Here is an 18252-nt window from a genome sequence, read left to right as displayed (position 1 = left end):
AAAAGTTTATTAAAGAGGCCATCCTTAATGAACTAGCTGATGCCAACATCCTGAGGGATAGCCAGCACGGGTTTGTTGAGGGTAGGTCTTGCTTGATCAATCTCATTTCCTTCTACAACCAGGTGACCTATCACCTGGACAAGGGAGAAGAGATTGATGTCATATATCTTGACTTCAAAAAAGCCTTCAATCTGGTATCCCATGATCACCTCTTGGCAAAACTGGCCAATTGTGGCCTTGGGTCCACCATGATCCACTGGCTGGGAAATTGGCTCTGTGATCAGACCCAGAGGGTAGTAATTGATGGAAGTCAATCATCATGGTGCCCTGTGACCAGTGGGGTCCCCCAAGGCTCTGTCCTTGGATCCATATTGTTCAACATCTTCATTAATGATGTGGACATTGGTATCAGAAGTGGACTGGCCAAGTTCGCCGATGACACCAAACTTTGGGGCAGAGCATCCACACCTGAAGATAGGAGGGCGATCCAGGCTGACCTGGACAGGCTCAGCAAATGGGTGGATGAGAACCTGATGGTGTTTAACACTGAAAAATGCAAGGTTCTCCACCTTGGGAAGAAAAACCTGCAGCATCCTTATAGGCTCAGCAGTGCTACGCTGGTTAGCACTACGGACGAAAGAGACTTGGGGGTCATCATTGACGACAAGATGAACATGAGCCTGCAATGCGATGCTGCGGCTAGTAAAGCGACCAAAACGCTGGCTTGCATCCATAGATGCTTCTCAAGCAAATCCTGGGACGTCATTCTCCCCTTGTACTCGGCCTTGGTGAGGCCGCAGCTGGAGCATTGCGTTCAGTTTTGGGCTCCACAATTCAAAAAGGCTGTGGAGAAGCTTGAGAGAGTCCAAAGAACAGCCGCGCACATGATCAGAGGTCAGGAAAACAGACCTTATGACGACAGGCTGAGAGCCATGGGGCTCTTTAGCCTGGAAAAACACAGACTCAGGGATGATCTGATGGCCACCTACAAGTTTATCAGGGGTGACCACCAGTATCTGGGGGAACGTTTGTCAAGGGATGATGAGGTGGAACAGTTATAAACTACTGCAAGACCATTTCATGCTGGACATAAGGAAGAATTTCTTTACTGTCCGAGTCCCCAAGGTCTGGAACATCCTGCCATCGGAGGTGGTTCAAGCACCTACATTGAACACCTTCAAGAGTAAATTGGATGCTTATCTTGCTAGGATCCTATGACCCCAGCTGACTTCCTGCCCTTCGGGCAGGGGGCTAGACTCGATGATCTTCTGAGGTCCCTTCCAGCCCTAATGTCTATAAAATCTATGAAATCTATGAAAAGCATGCACTTTTGCTACTGTGCATTAGGGCAGCCTAATGCACATTTATTTAGTACCTCACATTGGAAGTACTAAATTTAATGTGCATTAGGAAAAGTGCATGAATGCATGTGTAGACACACCCACAGTGGGCAATACTGAAGCTTGGGTTAGACCAGACAGGTCATAGCATCATAGAAAATTATAGTTGGAAGAGACCTTAGGAGGTCACCTAGTCCAACCCCTTGCTCAAACAGGACCATCCCCAACTAGATCATCCCAGCCAAGGCTTTATCTTGCCAGGACTGAAAAACATCCAAAGATGTAGATTCTGTAGATTCGCTTCAGGTAGTTCAAGGCTGCTTTTAAATCCTACCCCCTCAGTCTTCTCTTCTCTAGACTAAATAACCCCCAGTTCCCTCAGCCTCTTCTCATAAGTCTGTGCCCCAGCCCCCTAACCATTTTTGTTGCCCACTGCTGGACTCTCACCAATTTGTCTCCATCCTTTCTGTAGTTGCAGGCCCAAAACTGGACATAGTACTTCAGATATGGCCTCCCAGTGCTGAACAGTTGGGATTAACCACTTCCTTTGATCTGCTCGCAATGTTCTTACTAATGCAGCCCAGTATGCTGTTTGCCTTCTTCGCAATAAAGGCACAGTGTTGGTTCATATTCAGCTTATTTTCTACTGTAACCCACAAGCCCTTTTCTGCAGTGGCTACTTAGCCAGTTGGTTCCCAGCCTGTGCCAGTGGATGGTATTGTTCCATCCTAAGTGCAGGACTTCACCCTTGTCCTTACTGAACCTCATGAGATTTGTTTTGGTCTAGTCCTCCAATTTCTTGCAGACTCTGTGAAACTTAGCTATATCTTCCAGCATATCTACTACTCCCCACAGCTTAGTGTGCCAACTTGCCAACTTGCTGAGGGTACAATCCATCTCATCTTCCAGGTCATTGATGAAGATATTGAACAAAATCAAGCTCAGAACCAATCCATGGGGCTCTCCGCTTGATACCAGGTGCCAACTAGACATCAAGCCATTGATTACTACCCTTTGAGACTGATGATCCAGCCAGTTTTCTATCCACCTTACAGTCCATTCATCCAACCTGTACTTTCTTAATTTGCTTGCAAGAATGTTGTGGGAGACCGTATCAAAAGCCTTGCTAAAGTCAAGGTATCACATCTGCTGTTCTCCCTGTATCCACAGAGCCAGTCGTTTCATCATAGAAGGCAATCAGGTTGAATCCATGCTGTCTGTTCCTAATCACTTCTTCTCCTCTAAGTGCTTAGAAATCAATTCCTTGAAGACCTGCTCCAGGATTTTTCCAGGGACTAAGATGAGGTGTAGTTCCCCAGATCCTCCTTCTTCCCTTTCTTAAAGATGGGCACTATATTTGCCCTTTTCCAATCATCCGGGACCTCTCCTGACCACCATGAGTCTTCACAGATGATGACCAGTGGCTCTGCAATTACATTGGCCAGCTCCCTCAGCACCCTTTGGGTGCATTGCATCTGCCCCCCATGGACTTGTACACATTCAACTTTTCTAAATAGCCCATAACCTGTTCTTTCACCAGTGCTGGCTGCTCACCTCCTCCCCAAACTGCGCTGCTAGGTGCAGTAGTCTGGGAGCTGACCTTGCCTGTAAAGACTGAGGTGAAAAGGGCATTGAGTACTTCAGCCTTTTCTGCATCATCAGTCACTAGTTTGCCTCCCCCATTCACTAGGAAACCAACACTTTCTTTGATCATCTTCTTTTTGCTGACATACTTGTAGAAACCCTTCTTGTTGCCCTTCATGTCCCTTGCTAACTGCAACTCCAATTGTGCTTTGGCCTTCCTGATTTCATCCCTGCATGCCCAAGCAATAGTCTTACACCCCTAGATCTCTGACTGAGGCTCCTACACTTTCTAGCAATACAAATAGTAAAAAAAGGTAATCACAAAAAAGAAGATATTAATGAGGTTGCAAGATGGCATAACAAGGTACTGCAGCATGTGCTATAGCTACAGAAGCAGATAAATGAGCTCTAGGTATCATTACATCTTGGCTTTGAACAATTCATGTGAGGCACCAAACACAGTCAAGGCACTATTTCTTCTTGTACTGAACAAATCCTTCTGTACTCCCTGCTTCCTTGAGTCTCCTTGTTCTGACTTATGTTCTGAAATCTCTTGTTTATTCACAGGACTCAGTGGGTGACTGATGGTGTTAGCTTAGTTTTATGTCTAATTGGTCACATTTTGGCTTGACACAGCAGTGCTAATGGATCTCTTGCTGCATTGCTGCCTTGCTAATGCTGGTCCATTCCTTTTGCTGCTCATTCATGGGGTGGTACTGAAATGTAGAGGAAGGTTGGATGGAGGTTGCCTTTCAATTACTGCAGTGCACTGCTTGATGGTATTTCTGTTTAGATCCAGCCTGAAATCTTCTTTTTTTGTTATTTATTTTCATTATTCCCAGCACAGTTTGTTTCATCTCTTATCTTGCTAACACATTTTTAATATAAAAAGGATATGATGGTTGAATAGAACCTCTTAAGAAACAGCCCAAGTATGTGATAAATAACAGTCTTAAGAGGCCACAGTCAAGTATTTTTGATTCTTGCCTTTTCTATATTCTATTGTTTTGTACTCAAGGACACGTTGTAAACTTACAGGGCCAAATTCATCCCCAGTGTAAACTCCATTCACTCAAATCATTTACATCAGGGATGCATTTTGTTCTCTTGATTTAAAAAAAAAAATACAAACAGCTGGATAATTTTATGACCACTAATTACATTTGTTGCTATGCAAGCTAAGATAATGATAAGGGTAATCACATCTCATGCTTCAGGGCATACGCTCATCACCTGTGGACATCAGGAAGGAATTTTTCTCCTCATGTAGAGCACTGTGCAATTAGCTAGATACATTGTGGCTGTTTTGTTTTCTTTTGTGTTTTTCTTCCTATGAAGCACCATCTATTAGCTGCAGCCAGAATCAGTATACCAAATTAGATTAACCAATGGCCTGATCCAATATGGAAATTCCTGGGTTCCTGCAGTGGAAAATAAATTCAGCAAGGGAAAAAAATATATTTATTCTGTTGCCATTTAGAAACAGATTGTGCAGCATTTTTTAAATGGCTGAATAGCCTGTCTGCTGCCAAAGTCCGGGATGAGACAACAGTGAGCTTTTAGTTATAGTCTCACATGAAAACTGGCATTGTGAGTGTCCAAGTTTGAGCAACACATTGCACTTCTGCTTACACTCTACGAGTAACATCTGCCTTCTAGAGCCACTGGCTGCTAAGGATTATATTTGTGGCCACCCGTCATGTTACATTAGAATAGCCAACATCAGCCAGGAAAGCAATTGAAAGGCCCTGGAAGCCTGCCTTGCTACCCACATTCAGGGAATAGCTTCCTGATAATCCTAATAGGAAAGGTGAAATTTGCCAAGAAAACAGAAGAGATTGTCAGTATTTTGTTTCATTTTCCCCCATTATCTCTCTGCTCCTTACAAGACTTAATCATCAGCTAACAAACATCATCCTTTCTCTACAGAACTGAGCTTTGTCTTTCTAGTACTTGTCATGGGATTGGGATTTATCTGTTATTGACTTTGTCCCTTTCCTTTCTTTTCCTTTTGTTTGGTTTTCCCCCTTTTCCCTCTCCCCACTAGTGCTTTCTTATTTTTATCTCCAGTAAAGCAGATCTGTCATCTAATTAATTGATTGTCCTCCACCTGAAGCCAAATGAAATTTAATCTCTGTTAGAGCTAGGTGAAGGAAAAATATTCTGTTGTGTGAAGGATTTCAACATTTCCCTTTGTTTCAGTTAGGAACAAAACCTGGAAACTTCAAAATTCACTGTAAGATAATTCTGAAAAAAAATGGTACCAGTTTGATCAAAACATAATTTTGTTTTGCCTTTATTTTATGTTTTCATATAAAAGTGTAAAGTTGTTTTAAAACACGAACTCAGTGCATTTTATCTTGTGATGTACTCTCTCCAATCAAATAGGATTCTCCAGTGAAAATGGTTCCATCAAAACATTTCTAACCAGCCTTATTCTTTATTCATTAGTAATTGTTCTTTAAACATATTGCTTCTATTTTACTGTTGTTAACAGCAACTGTGTTTTATGGGCATGTGCATAATGGTCAATGTACCCTATGTAGTATGCCCCCTTTCTTTTTCCTTCATGTTAAGTCTACCTACAAACTGCAAAAAAATTATGCAGAACAATATTAATTATTATAGGACCACAATACTTGGTTCTTACTCTTGTTGACCCAAAGGAATTTAGCCTGAATTAAATACCACATTATTTGCTCAAATCCAAGACAGGGGGCTTTTTTTCCCCATTCAACATGGGGGGAGAAACCCCTCATCTTAGATTCAAGTAGAAGATAAAGATGCAGTAGGCAGCTGTTGCAGCTCTGGTCCTGATGTGGGCTCAGGGTCAGAGCCACAGCTACTGCTCCCCCTTTCCCTGCAGCCTCTGTCTGGTGCCACCTCTGCCCACCCCCCCCACTGCTGTCACTCTACCCCTGCCCCCTGTGCCACCTCTGCCTCCTCCTGCTGCCACATACCCCCAGTCATGGCTCCAGCACATTGCGACTCCAGCCCCTGCCCAGCCAGGCAGCAGTGCTTGCAGCAGCAGCCCCCACCCCAGGCCTGGCTCCAGAGTGCCGCTGCTACCACCACAACCACTGCTGCCTGGCTGGGCGAGGACTGGAGAAGCTCTGGAGCCAGGGTCATGACTGAGAGTAAGTGGCAGCAGGGGAGCACAGCCATGGAGGGCAGGTGGCAGGGGTCACAGGCACCAGGGGAGGCACAGATCAGAGAGTAACAAGTGGCAGCAAAGGCAAGGGATCAGGCACCAAGAGAGGCAGGCAGCAGAGGGGCAAATGGTATGGGGGACTGGTGGCAGGGGGCAAGGTGTGGGTGGCAAAGGGCAGGGATCAGGCTACTTGACACCTCCCCACCTTGTCCCTCTACTGCTTGTGCCCCTGCCACTACTTTCCCCCCTGCTGTAATGGTGGGGGACAGAGGCACTGAGTATGCAGGGGCCTGCGGGCCCTGTCCCCCCCTGGGAAGAGGGCTGTCTCCTGAAATGCATAAACCTTTTCATATGCCCATCATCTCAGCCCACCCCCCCAGCAAAAATAAAAGTCTGTGCTTATGGTGAAGGGAGGACAAATTTAAGGCAAGCCTCCAAAACATTTTATACATGGAAAGTTATAACGAAATTATAAATTTCCCATGCATAGAATCTAATTATTCAGCAACCATCATAAATTCAAAGTCATCTTCGATTTCGGGAAATACAGTACTACGTGAGGGTCTCAAGAATTGGTCCAATATTGGTTTTTGTTTATACGATGACGTGTGAGCTTTACAGACAACTGAAGTGCTAGGTTCCTTCTGCAAAGAAATGACAAACTAGACCACAGAGAATCCTATTCAGGATCCACACCCTGCAGTTGTGCCCCATACACTTGCTCAGAGTCAGGAAAATTTGTTGGTTCAATTATCGCTCTTCAGCTTTATTATTGAGATTCCCAAACCCAAGCATTTTCATGTAAAGCAAAGAGGCTGTCTGAACAGTGGGATGTTAACAATATAGAGTCTGGATGCACAAAATTCTTGTTCAGGCTAAGTAGTCCTCTTCACGTGAGACATAGTCCTGGGAGGTGCTGTGGAGTCCTGACTCACACAGATCAGTGCAAGTTGAGGGAACTATGTTCTTCACAGGAGTGTTCAGGTTTTGCCTTTTTGAACTCCCATATTTTCTCACATACAACACTGGCCTTTTTTTCCTAAAACAAACAGCTGCTGGAAATTGGTGCGCACATTGCATGCGAGAAATACAGTAAGAGCAGGTTCGGTCACTTACTGGGTGAAACAAGGAACCACAGGAAGCGGAGCAATGAGCAGGTTCAGCTCCCCAGCTCCTGCTGCTCACTTACTACAAGGAAAGATCTTTTTTTCGTTTGTTTATTCTGCCTTTCAAAAGCTAGGTGTATATTATATTCCAGGGCCTGTTGCACGCAAGAAAATATGCTACCACCATTGTATGTTTTTCAGCATCAATGACACCAATGAGAAATTTAGCACTGCGTTCAATACAAGCAGGAACAGTACAGTTGACTATGTAGAACTGACTGCATAAGTAAGGTGAACAGAATTTGTCCCATGAACAGTCCTGGGGACTCATCAGCTAAGTAAGGATGATGCGCATGTATAAGATTCAGGATCATCATTTTTATATGGTTTAAAGAAAACATTTAACATTTAACAATGATGCTCAAACAAAAGCAGCACTGTGATTTAATTCTAGAGTCAATGCGTGAAATATTTTACTTGTCTTTTTAACAATTATTGATGAATGGAATAAAGCTGCAGGTGAACACAAAAAGCTGGCTGTTTGTATTTTTGCATTGCCAGCACGCCAGATTGTATAGTAAGCAAGTCATTGTGCCTGGAACTGAACCAATAGAATGCTGACAGATAGGTATTTGTGAAGTGTATTCTTGAAAATGAAAATAAGCTGTCACTGATTATAGTGACCTGTGCTATTTAATTACAGTGTGATGTCTGCCTTCACAATGTGAATGCAGAGGGCTAAGAGGTTTATTCAGGCAATAGGATTTGATCCTGTGAGGTGCTGAGTACCATTAAGCTTGGGCCTCTTCCAAAGTAAGTATTTGTGGTGCTGACTGTAAGATAAATGTTCGACAGCTGCTACAATCTACTTTTTTATTGCAGGAGGAGAGAAAGTTAAATAACTGTAGCTGGAAGTTTTAAAGGGCTGTATAGTTTTATGATCACTTAATAATATAGCTGTATCTAGGCGTTAAGAACAGTCATATCTCATGATTCATGCAGGTTGCTGCTAGTATCAAGAAGGAAAGCGTTTCTTCCACTCAGACAGCTTGGCACAACTGGCCCATCCTAGTTTGCTTTGAAGTACCAGGTACTGGCTGCTGGCAAAGATAGGGCATTGGTTTTAATGGAGCAACAGCCTGCTAGACTATGCCAGCTCTCATATTTCTATGGAATTGCAGCACTTCCCATTTGTTTATCTCATTAGGTTTTTCTATACCACCTACCAGCATAGTATCTGAGCACTGGTCATGTCCAATTTTCCAGGAGCTCATCTTCTCATCTACCACCACAATCTGTCCCTGCATATATTATTATTTAGTATATCACTACCTGTAGCTGATAAAATTAGCATGGTCTGGCGATACAAAAACACTATTCTCTAGTACTGCATTAAGAAGCTTCACTGTTGTTTTTGTTATTGTAACCTTTGTAAAGCAATGGAGTTTGAAAATGTGCAAAGCTCAATACTTTAGTTATAAGTTGAGCTGTCTGGAACATTTTTTACTAAATGAAATTTCAGCAAAATGTGCTGTTTTAGTGTTTTGTTAAAGAGAAGCTGTTTTGCAGACACACGCTATTTGAGAGAGACTTGCTTTCTCTGTCCCCTGATGGTTAGGGCACTGAATCAGAGTAATCTGAGGAAAAAACATATTCTGCTCCCAGGCAGACTGAGCTGGGATTTTGACCTCAGTCTCTTGCAGCCCAGCTCAGTGCCCTGAGCACACACTCCAGGTCCTAAAAATGCCACTTGCATTTTGGAAAGGTTTTGTTTTTGTTCCAGTGCAGAAAGCAAACAAACCAAAATGTATTGCAAAAGAGAACAGTCACCCTCCAATCCGCTCTAGTTGTGAAATCAGTTGTGAACCAACAGAGACATCCATTCACTGGATGGCCACGGGACTCCCTCCCAGAGCTCTCACACATGCAGTAGGTACATTTTGCTGGGTAGGGAGCAGATATGGTTCCATGGACCTGCTTCCTCTTGACTTGCACCTTCAGGGCCACAACACAGAGGAATCCTGTTTTTAGGCAGACATTAGTCATCATTTGGACTAAGCATCTGCTGAGATGCTGATTCAACTGTCTAAAAACACTGAGGGCTTTCACTTACCCACTGTAAAGATACAATCCAGGCAACAGCCACAATGCCATTTCTACACTGACACTCTAATGAAACTCCACCCTAACCAGTGAAAACAAGCTGTAGAGTAAAAGAAGGCAGTTTCTTTTGCATGCTGTTGGACTTGTCTTCTTTGCAAAGATAACCTGAATATTGTCCCTATGCTTGAACCAATCTTGGCATAACTGCTGAGTATCCCAGAGTGCCATTTGGTATCACTTCTGGTCATCTTATGATGTGGATGCTTCTCCACTTGCAACCCAGACTAGGCTGTGTAGCTGAGAAGTTCGTAATCTGAGGTCACAGGACAAAGTTTGATCCAACCATTAGGTTAAATAATTTCATAGTTGCATGGAGTAGAAAGTTTTGAAAGGTAGGATTTCTGGAGGGGATGGGATTTTGGTACTGAGTGGCCCCAAATCTAAACACTGGCATTAGGCATGGAGGCAGACTTTTTATCTTTTGAGCAACTCCTATAAAGATTCAGTTTCAGACCCAACTAGACACCCATCCATAGTCATGAATTACATGACTGTAGTGTAGCAGGTCTCCTGATAAGCGTGGGGCACCAAACAGCTGCACCTTTTGCACTGCCTACTGCTTCTCCTGTCTGAGATTGACCTGACTCCAAACTTCTCATCCATCCCATCTCTCCATGATGCTCCAAACTATAATTCTAGATTTAGACACTACTAGATTTTGGGGAGTTCAGATCTAGAACTCAGTGACTCTGACCTTTCTCTGCTTTTAAGGTGCACTCAAAGCAGGACAATTTGGAATTAGTTCCAAACACTGGGAGGGAAAACATGAACTGAGCAAAAAATAATGGTGGGGGAGGCAGGAAAAGACAGAATAGGTATGTATTGAAAGAGAAATTATAGAAATTTCCATAGGTGATGAGAAGGAGCTTACATTTTCAGTAAAAGGCTAGAAGTCAGGAAAAGATGTCAAGGAATGAGAGGCTGACATGGACATAGTGGCAGAAAAGGAATTTGACTTCAGTATCAGTATTTTGAATACACTTGAGAGGGGAAAGGAAGGGAAACCAGAGAGAAGTATATATCCATAGAGAAAACAAGGATTGTGGCTTCAGACTCCACAGAAATGAATGAAGGAAATGAAGAAAACTTGGGTGTGTGGAAAAACAAACATGAGGAGCCAGAGATAAGATGATATAATAGTTGCAAGCATGTGAGGCAGGGAACATGGTCAGGTTGTCGTCAGTGACAGATAAAAGATGTAAGGGGTTAGCAGGGAAATGGAACGGCTCTGAATCTGACATGACGATGCCTGAGACAGAACTGGAGAACTCAGGAGTGAAGAATAAATTAGGAGCTGCAGAAAGAGACCTGGGAACCACTGGCATGGAAGTAGTAGATTCATAGATTCATAGATGTTAGGGTCGGAAGGGACCTCAATAGATCATCGAGTCCGACCCCCTGCATAGGCAGGACAGAGTGCTGGGTCTAGATGACCCCAGCTAGATGGTTATCTAACCTCCTCTTGAAGACCCCCAGGGTAGGGGAGAGCACCACCTCCCTTGGGAGCCCGTTCCAGACCTTGGCCACTCGAACTGTGAAGAAGTTCTTCCTAATGTCCAATCTAAATCTGCTCTCTGCTAGCTTGTGGCCATTATTTCTTGTAACCCCCGGGGGCGCCTTGGTGAATAAATACTCACCGATTCCCTTCTATGCCCCCGTGATGAACTTATAGACAGCCACAAGGTCGCCTCTCAACCTTCTCTTGCGGAGGCTGAAAAGGTCCAGTTTCTCTAGTCTCTCCTCGTAGGGCTTGGTCTGCAGGCCCTTAACCATACGAGTGGCCCTTCTCTGGACCCTCTCCAGGTTATCTGCATCCCTCTTGAATTGCGGCGCCCAGAATTGCACGCAGTACTCCAACTGTGGTCTGACCAGCGCCCAATAGAGGGGAAGTATCACCTCCTTGGACCTATTCGTCATGCATCTGCTGATGCACGATAAAGTGCCATTGGCTTTTCTGATGGCTTCGTCACACTGCCGACTCATGTTCATCTTGGAGTCCACTAGGACTCCAAGATCCCTTTCCACTTGTGTGCCACCAAGCAGATCATTTCCTAGGCAGTAGGTATGCTGGACATTTTTCCTCCCTAGGTGCAGCACTTTGCATTTCTCCTTGTTGAATTGCATTCTGTTGTTTTCTGCCCACTTGTCCAACCTGTCCAGGTCTGCTTGCAGCTGTTCCCTGCCCTCCGGCGTGTCCACTTCTCCCCATAGCTTTGTGTCATCTGCAAACTTGGACAGAGTACATTTCACTCCCTCGTCCAAGTCGCTGATGAAGACATTAAAGAGTATCGGTCCAAGGACCGAGCCCTGCAGGACCCCACTGCCCACACCCTTCCAGGTCGAAACTGCCCCATCTACCATGACTAGTCATCCAAGTCACAGCCTCTTAATTTGTTCACCAGTATGGGGTGGGATACCGTATCGAAGGCCTTCCTGAGGAATGTAGAAGGTCACCTAAGCCATCCAGTCTGCCACACGCTAAACTGAAGTGTGTGTTTGTCCAGGGCTTGTAGTCTTTTTGGCATCTCAAAGCATAGTTAGAAAGAGGAGTGAAGGATTTGAACTAAAGGGAAAACTATACTGTTCATCAAGTTACCTTAAAAGGCACACATCAGCGAGGCAGAAAACAGCAAGACATCCAGAGTGTGCAGACTAGACAGCTCAAGCAAAGTAAAAAATAATCTGTTCACTGATGACAACAAACATCTTAACAGCACCTGGGACAATTGGTTCTCTTTTTCTTCCACGTGGAAAGCTGACGGGGCCCCGAACCCAACACAACGACAGGAACTGGCATGCTAAATAGCAATTGTTACACCCTAGGTTTCTCCACACACCCACATATATTACATTCTGATGTTTAATGTTCACAAACCATTAGATACATGTATATTTATGGTTTGATAATCAGCTGTCATTAACAGATGAGTAAACAACATAATGTTCATATTTAGGAGGAATATGCAAACTAAAAAGAAACTGCCAACTCCTGAGTACATTTATTTTTCTCTACACTTAATGGCGGGGAAAAGGAGGAGGAAATATAGTGTATGTAAATTAATTATGGGAAATTGGCAATGCCTCCTCTACTGTACTACTGTAATTATCTCATCTCAGTGCGTGGGGCATTAGTCATGCACCCCCAGCTATTCCCTTCAATGGGAGCTAAGAATATACCCAGTGGTCTACATTTCAGAAGTTAAATAATTTTTACTATCTTTCTTTGCCTGAACTGGAAAGACCTAGAAACAATTGTTCTTTTCAAACATTACTGCGCCAAAAATAATGGGGCTTTTTTCCTCCCCTCTCCTCTTTAAAAATGTGGTATGTTTCAAACTGTATAAAGTGACTCTCTATGGGAACTTCCAGTTAGAGTAAACTAGACAGTTGGATGATTTGAATGTGGTTCATCCTTTTATTTTCATCCTTTTTTTCCTAATATATGTCAATGGATGACAAAGGCTGGTAAAACACATGCACACCCCCAAGATTCCTTTAGATGGATATGGGCAACTAGATTTGTTAATCATTACAGAAGAACTACCATTTACTGGATCAGACCATCAGGCCATCTTGCCCAGTATCCTATGTCACAGAGTGGGCGAGAGAGGATGCTGAAAGGGAAAGGGAACACAATCTGGCCAGGGTTTTTCCCATGGTTCCTCTCCCACTTGCAAGCTCCGGCATTTAAGGTCTAGGAAGTTCTGATTCAGAGGCTTTACCTCTAACTCCCATTCACAATAGCTACTGATGCACCTTTCCTCCAAGAATTTGACTAGTCCTTTTTTGAATCTGGCTATCATTGCATATTCACCCACAAAGATTCTTGCTGGTTTTGTTAACTGGTAGTAGTACCTCATTCTTACACCGCGCTCTTCATCAGAAGCCCCCAGAGGGCAGTATCCCCATTTATTTTTTTTTATAGACATGGACTTGCTCAGGTTGGGCAAATAAAGTAGTGAATTAGAAGGAATGTTCAGTTCTAGAAAAAGTAAACCTGAAATGATAAAACATTTAGCAGCAGATGTCTGAGAGATGGAGAAGCAACTAACCTGTGGCAGGGTTGGGAATAGAATCTGGTTGTCCCCAGTCCTAGTCCACCAGCCCAACCACTAGGCTATATGGTTAAATGGCACTAGCCATAAGTATTTCCTACATGGACAAGTAACAGCAAACAAAATAACTTTGTTGTTGTAAAGTCCTAGACAAGTGATGGTAACTTGCAGTAGAAATGTTTCATTTTCCTTTACGTAAGAGGTAAATTCTTCCTGCCTTATGAAATACTCCCATTTTTGCCATATCTCTTCTCTTTGTGTATTCATAGGAACTATATGCCCTGTCATCGTACCAGCTTTTTAAACATGGGATATCAGAGCTTCTCCAGCTGCTCAGTGTCAATCTCTTTTGCAAGACCAAATTTGCTAATCCGAAGATTTCCTCTTGCAGATGGCTATGTTTCTTGGGAAGGATTATGTTATTGGTAAGGGATCATTTTCTACAATATATGGGTCGTCATGTATGCTTGCTACCCATGTAATCCCACTGATTTTGTTGGGATTTCAGATGTCATGTCTCAGTTCCCAATCTGGGTCTGTATCTTTTGGCCACTGCTGACTAAGTAGAAGTGGCAGGTGAAGCAAAACGTTTTGGCTTTGATTTGTGTAAAAAAGAGGTTTGAGTAGCAGAGCAACATATGGCACACTGCTATGCTAAAAACTGATTTAGTAGAAAACGATTACTCTATTCTGTCTTTGTGCAACCACATATATTAATCTAATAGTGTAACTATTAATCTAATAAACTGTTAGTATTTATTATTAATTGAACAATTTAATCTATGGTTGGATGAGGGAGAGGACAATATAGGATTTAATGACTATGCTGATTAATATAAATGTTAACTGTGTGCACAGGCTGCACTATATAAATTGTGTTTCTACTTTTGGATTTAAAAAAACTTTAATTGGAAAAATTTTATTCAAGCAAAATTCCCATTGGCTGTAAGGATATTTTTTGTCAGAGTGAGCACTCCAGGACTTAGTCCCAAGCCATGAGAACTCACAATTTATTAGAAGTGGTTGATGGGGCAGATGGGATTTGAATAATTTCTGCTTGGAATGATACATCATCTTCCACCCTAAAAGGATCACAATTGAATGAGTGAATGTGTGTAGTGACCATGTGATAAACTAAAGATCAGTCAACCAATTGCAATTCTTTTGTACCTACAGTCAGATCCTCTGCATCCTCCTTAATGATCCATCTTTGCCAAGGCTATATCTAATCTCCCAAAGTTATGAGCAGGTTCACACACCCAACCTCCTATTCCAGGAAAAAAAAGAAAAAGAAAAACCATCCAGCAGAATATTTTCTGCTCTCACCAAATTTCCCAGCATCAACAAATAAGATGCTGGCCTGATTCTCAGGAGTAGTTTGATCACCGACATGTTCAGGTCTGATATCTATGGAGCCCTCACTCAGGGTGTTTATCCCACTGGGAATGGGAAGAGACCACAATTCCTAATGTGAGAAAACTTTCATCAAGTCCATGAAGGCTCTGAGATCTCAGAGTCTTATTGTGACATTACAGTTTTTACACAATCTATTTTTCTTTAAAAGGTTATGTTATAATTTCCCCTTTAATATGAGATGTGGCATTAATATGAAGATTCTTAGTGCTATCGCAGGATTTCCAAGTGGAGTAATGTGAAAAGCAGTCTCAGTTTCTTTGGAACACTTTGCATGTATTCCCTGTCAGACATAGCTTACGCAAAGCTATGGTGTCGTATGAAAGGCTTATTGAAATTTCTATGTGGTGACCTGAATAACATATTTGCCTATTGTGTAAATAGCTCAGCATTCCCACTCTCCTGCTGATAAAATCTTGATACCGTACTGCAGTATAAAGATCTGAAGGAACTAGGCATGCTCATTGTAGCGTAGCTCAGTTAAGACCTATACAGTAGATCAATGTTAATGAAAAACAAGCCTGGCTCATTCTACTTCTGCTAGTTAAAGCAATGATTGGAGCCTGGAGGTCCTTCCACCTCACCAGTTTGGTATCCACCTTCCTGAGTTCAGTAGAACACGTCCTGTTACCCAAGGCTGCTGTTAAGAAAGGTAAGATCTGCTTCAGAAAACCATATTGAGAGACCCCTGGGATTCTTAGCTTGCTGAGTAAAATGGGAGAAAATGTATTTTGTTTTCACTGTGGTCCTTTGTGGAGTGGGAGAAGAGTGAAAAGTGTGAACAGATGGAGGAGAGGAGAGGCAAGGTCCTGAGAGAATAAGTTAGAAAGAAGGAGGGAAGAGAGAGAAAAAACATTAAGGCCTGAGTGGGTAGCTGAACTGGTATAATTTGTCTTTTTCTGGCAGAAGCTGCCTTGTGTCCATACATACATTTTCTTATATCAGTTTATTTCACTACATAAATTAATAAAGTAAAACACTTTTGTGTTGACTTAGCTCTCTTTTGGTGGCAATTATCATTGTTTAAGAGTCATGTAGACAAGTTATCATATTATTATAACTATGATGATTCTTTTACTTCTCTCACTATTATCTCACACTGAATCAGTTTGGATCTGAGGTGAGCTGTCTCAGTACCTTTCTGCTCTTGGTAACCCAAGGTGGCTTGTCTGTATCAGAGGTTCTCACTCCACCCAAGTGGAAAATGTTTGAGAGGTTAAGCAAATGCAGGGCAGTTGGAGAGACATAGGGGAAAGAGAGGACAAGGAGACTGAGGACAATAAAAAGAGCAGAGAGATCAGATGAACAGAGAGAAAAGCAGAGGAAGAACAAAAGCAAAGAAGGCCTATTTAATGTAAAATTTATTAAGGAAAACTAAAGCCAAAACATTACAACAAAATCTGTCTTTAGAAGCATATACAATCTGTGAATTTTGTGTACTGCTCAATGAATGACTAGTTGCCCTGCACCAGGCAGTCTGGCTTCAGTGCTCGCAAATGTTCTGCTTGCTTTGATAAATGATTTTTGAGCTTGGTTAGCCATAGACTTGAGAGCACATGGAGAGGTACTAGGCAAAAAATGGGATTTACCTGTTTGAGGTAGTTGGAAATAACAGTAGAATTGCTCATAGTATAGCTGAGAGGATAATATAAGCTGAAAGCTTAAGCAACTAAGCAATGATCTGTGTGCAAGGAATAGAAAGATTCAGATGAGATTGGATTTTTTTTTCTGAAATGGCAGTGTGTAAATGAGACTGGCAAGTCAAGACAAGAACAGAGTGACAGTGTAGTAAACATGGAAAGACTCGGCAAAGCAGCCTCCATTCTGGGCAGTAGCTGTCAAGTTATGTCTACTGAAAATGCTTAGGAAGAAGACAAAGAGCAGAACTGGGATCCAGAGGCTGTCAGTGCTCCGCCAGCGCAGATTTTTTTAAGTTGCTTGTTCAGCATAAAATCTAGTCCCTCTTATTTTCATCACTACACATCAAGAAAAGGAACCTCTTCTAAAGTTTGCTGAAGTCAGTGGAAAGATCCCCATGAACTTTATTGGGCTTTGGATTAGTCTGGGGGAAAAAAAGGTCTTGATCTGGTGAGGTGCTGCACTCCCAGTTTCCCTGGGATCTGATTTTCAGAATCACTGAGCACCCACCGCCTCCACAGTGCCCAGCCAGCCCATGGAAGAGTTGACTGTACCCCACAGGCTCAGGCTTTCAGAGGTTTTGATCTGTGCTTGATGAAACCTTTGCACTCTGGGAAGTAGCAGGAGGAAACAGCTCTGAAAGGTGAGGTACCGCATCTGAGTCCTAGAGAACCGATAGCCAAAACAGACTGCAAGTCTCCACTGGCCTAATACAATAGAGAACTGTATGGTGTGAAATATTTCCTATAGTTATTCTTCTAAACATACAAGTTCATGATCAGAAAAAGGAAGACCAGATTATCAACATGTGTGACTCTCCCCAGTTCTGTCAGCCTCCCCGGAGGTGGAGCTATGCTGATTTACATATGTAAAATGTAGATCTGGTGCCTCATGTTCTTCCTTTTGTTTTGTATTTGAAAAGGGTGTTGTGGCTGATTTTTGCATTTGTTCAGATTATCATACTGTCTTCAGTATTCAGTTACCATCCTACCAAGAGCCAGAATGGAGTCATAAACATTTACTTTCTTGTTTACATCCCCTCAGCAATTTTAGGAAGGAAATTGGGGAAGAAACCATAAACAAAGAATCAATGCTCACATTTAATAGTTTAATATAAAAGTCATTCTTAAGCAATATTTTTATTTCACTTTTAAAGGAAGACCAGAAATACCACTCCCATGTTTATAAGGCCCATAAGGTGTTAGTGCTCTTGTTATCTCTGATGTTCATGGTCTCTCAAACACCATTTATGGTGGGCATTATTTTTGACAATGCAGTATGGCAAATGCCTGGACTGGGATTCCTTGGAATGAATAAAAGATTTATAGTGGAAATTCTACAAGTAATATCTTGTTATAATACATTTTTGTGCTAACTGCAAGTGACAAGTGATTGCTCAAACTTGTTCCTGCAGCTACCAGGTTTTCCTCTTTAATCCTATATTAGTTCTACAGGAAAGAATGTGAAATACAAGGAGAGATGTCTTTTCATTTATTTTATCTTGCTTTCATAGGAGTATTTTCATGGTTAATTCAATATACTTTGTAGAAAATGTAAATGGAACCTACAGTATATTTTTAGCTCAAGTACTGTTTAAATACTAAAATCCTCCTATGTAAAAACCATAGTGACAGAAGTTCAAGATGTTTCCTTGGGCTTAATAACATGCTAGGAAGAAAGGATGCCTGGCTTTGTGGTTAACGCTTCATAGATTTCATAGATTTCATAGACACTAGGGCTGGAAGGGGCCTCGGAAGATCATTGAGTCCAGCCCCCCACCCCAGGGGCAGGAAGTCAGCAGG

The sequence above is a fragment of the Alligator sinensis genome, unplaced genomic scaffold, assembly GCF_000455745.1.
Source record: "Alligator sinensis unplaced genomic scaffold, ASM45574v1 scaffold193_1, whole genome shotgun sequence".
NCBI lineage: Eukaryota > Metazoa > Chordata > Crocodylia > Alligatoridae > Alligator > Alligator sinensis.
This window is presented reverse-complemented; position numbering follows the sequence as displayed.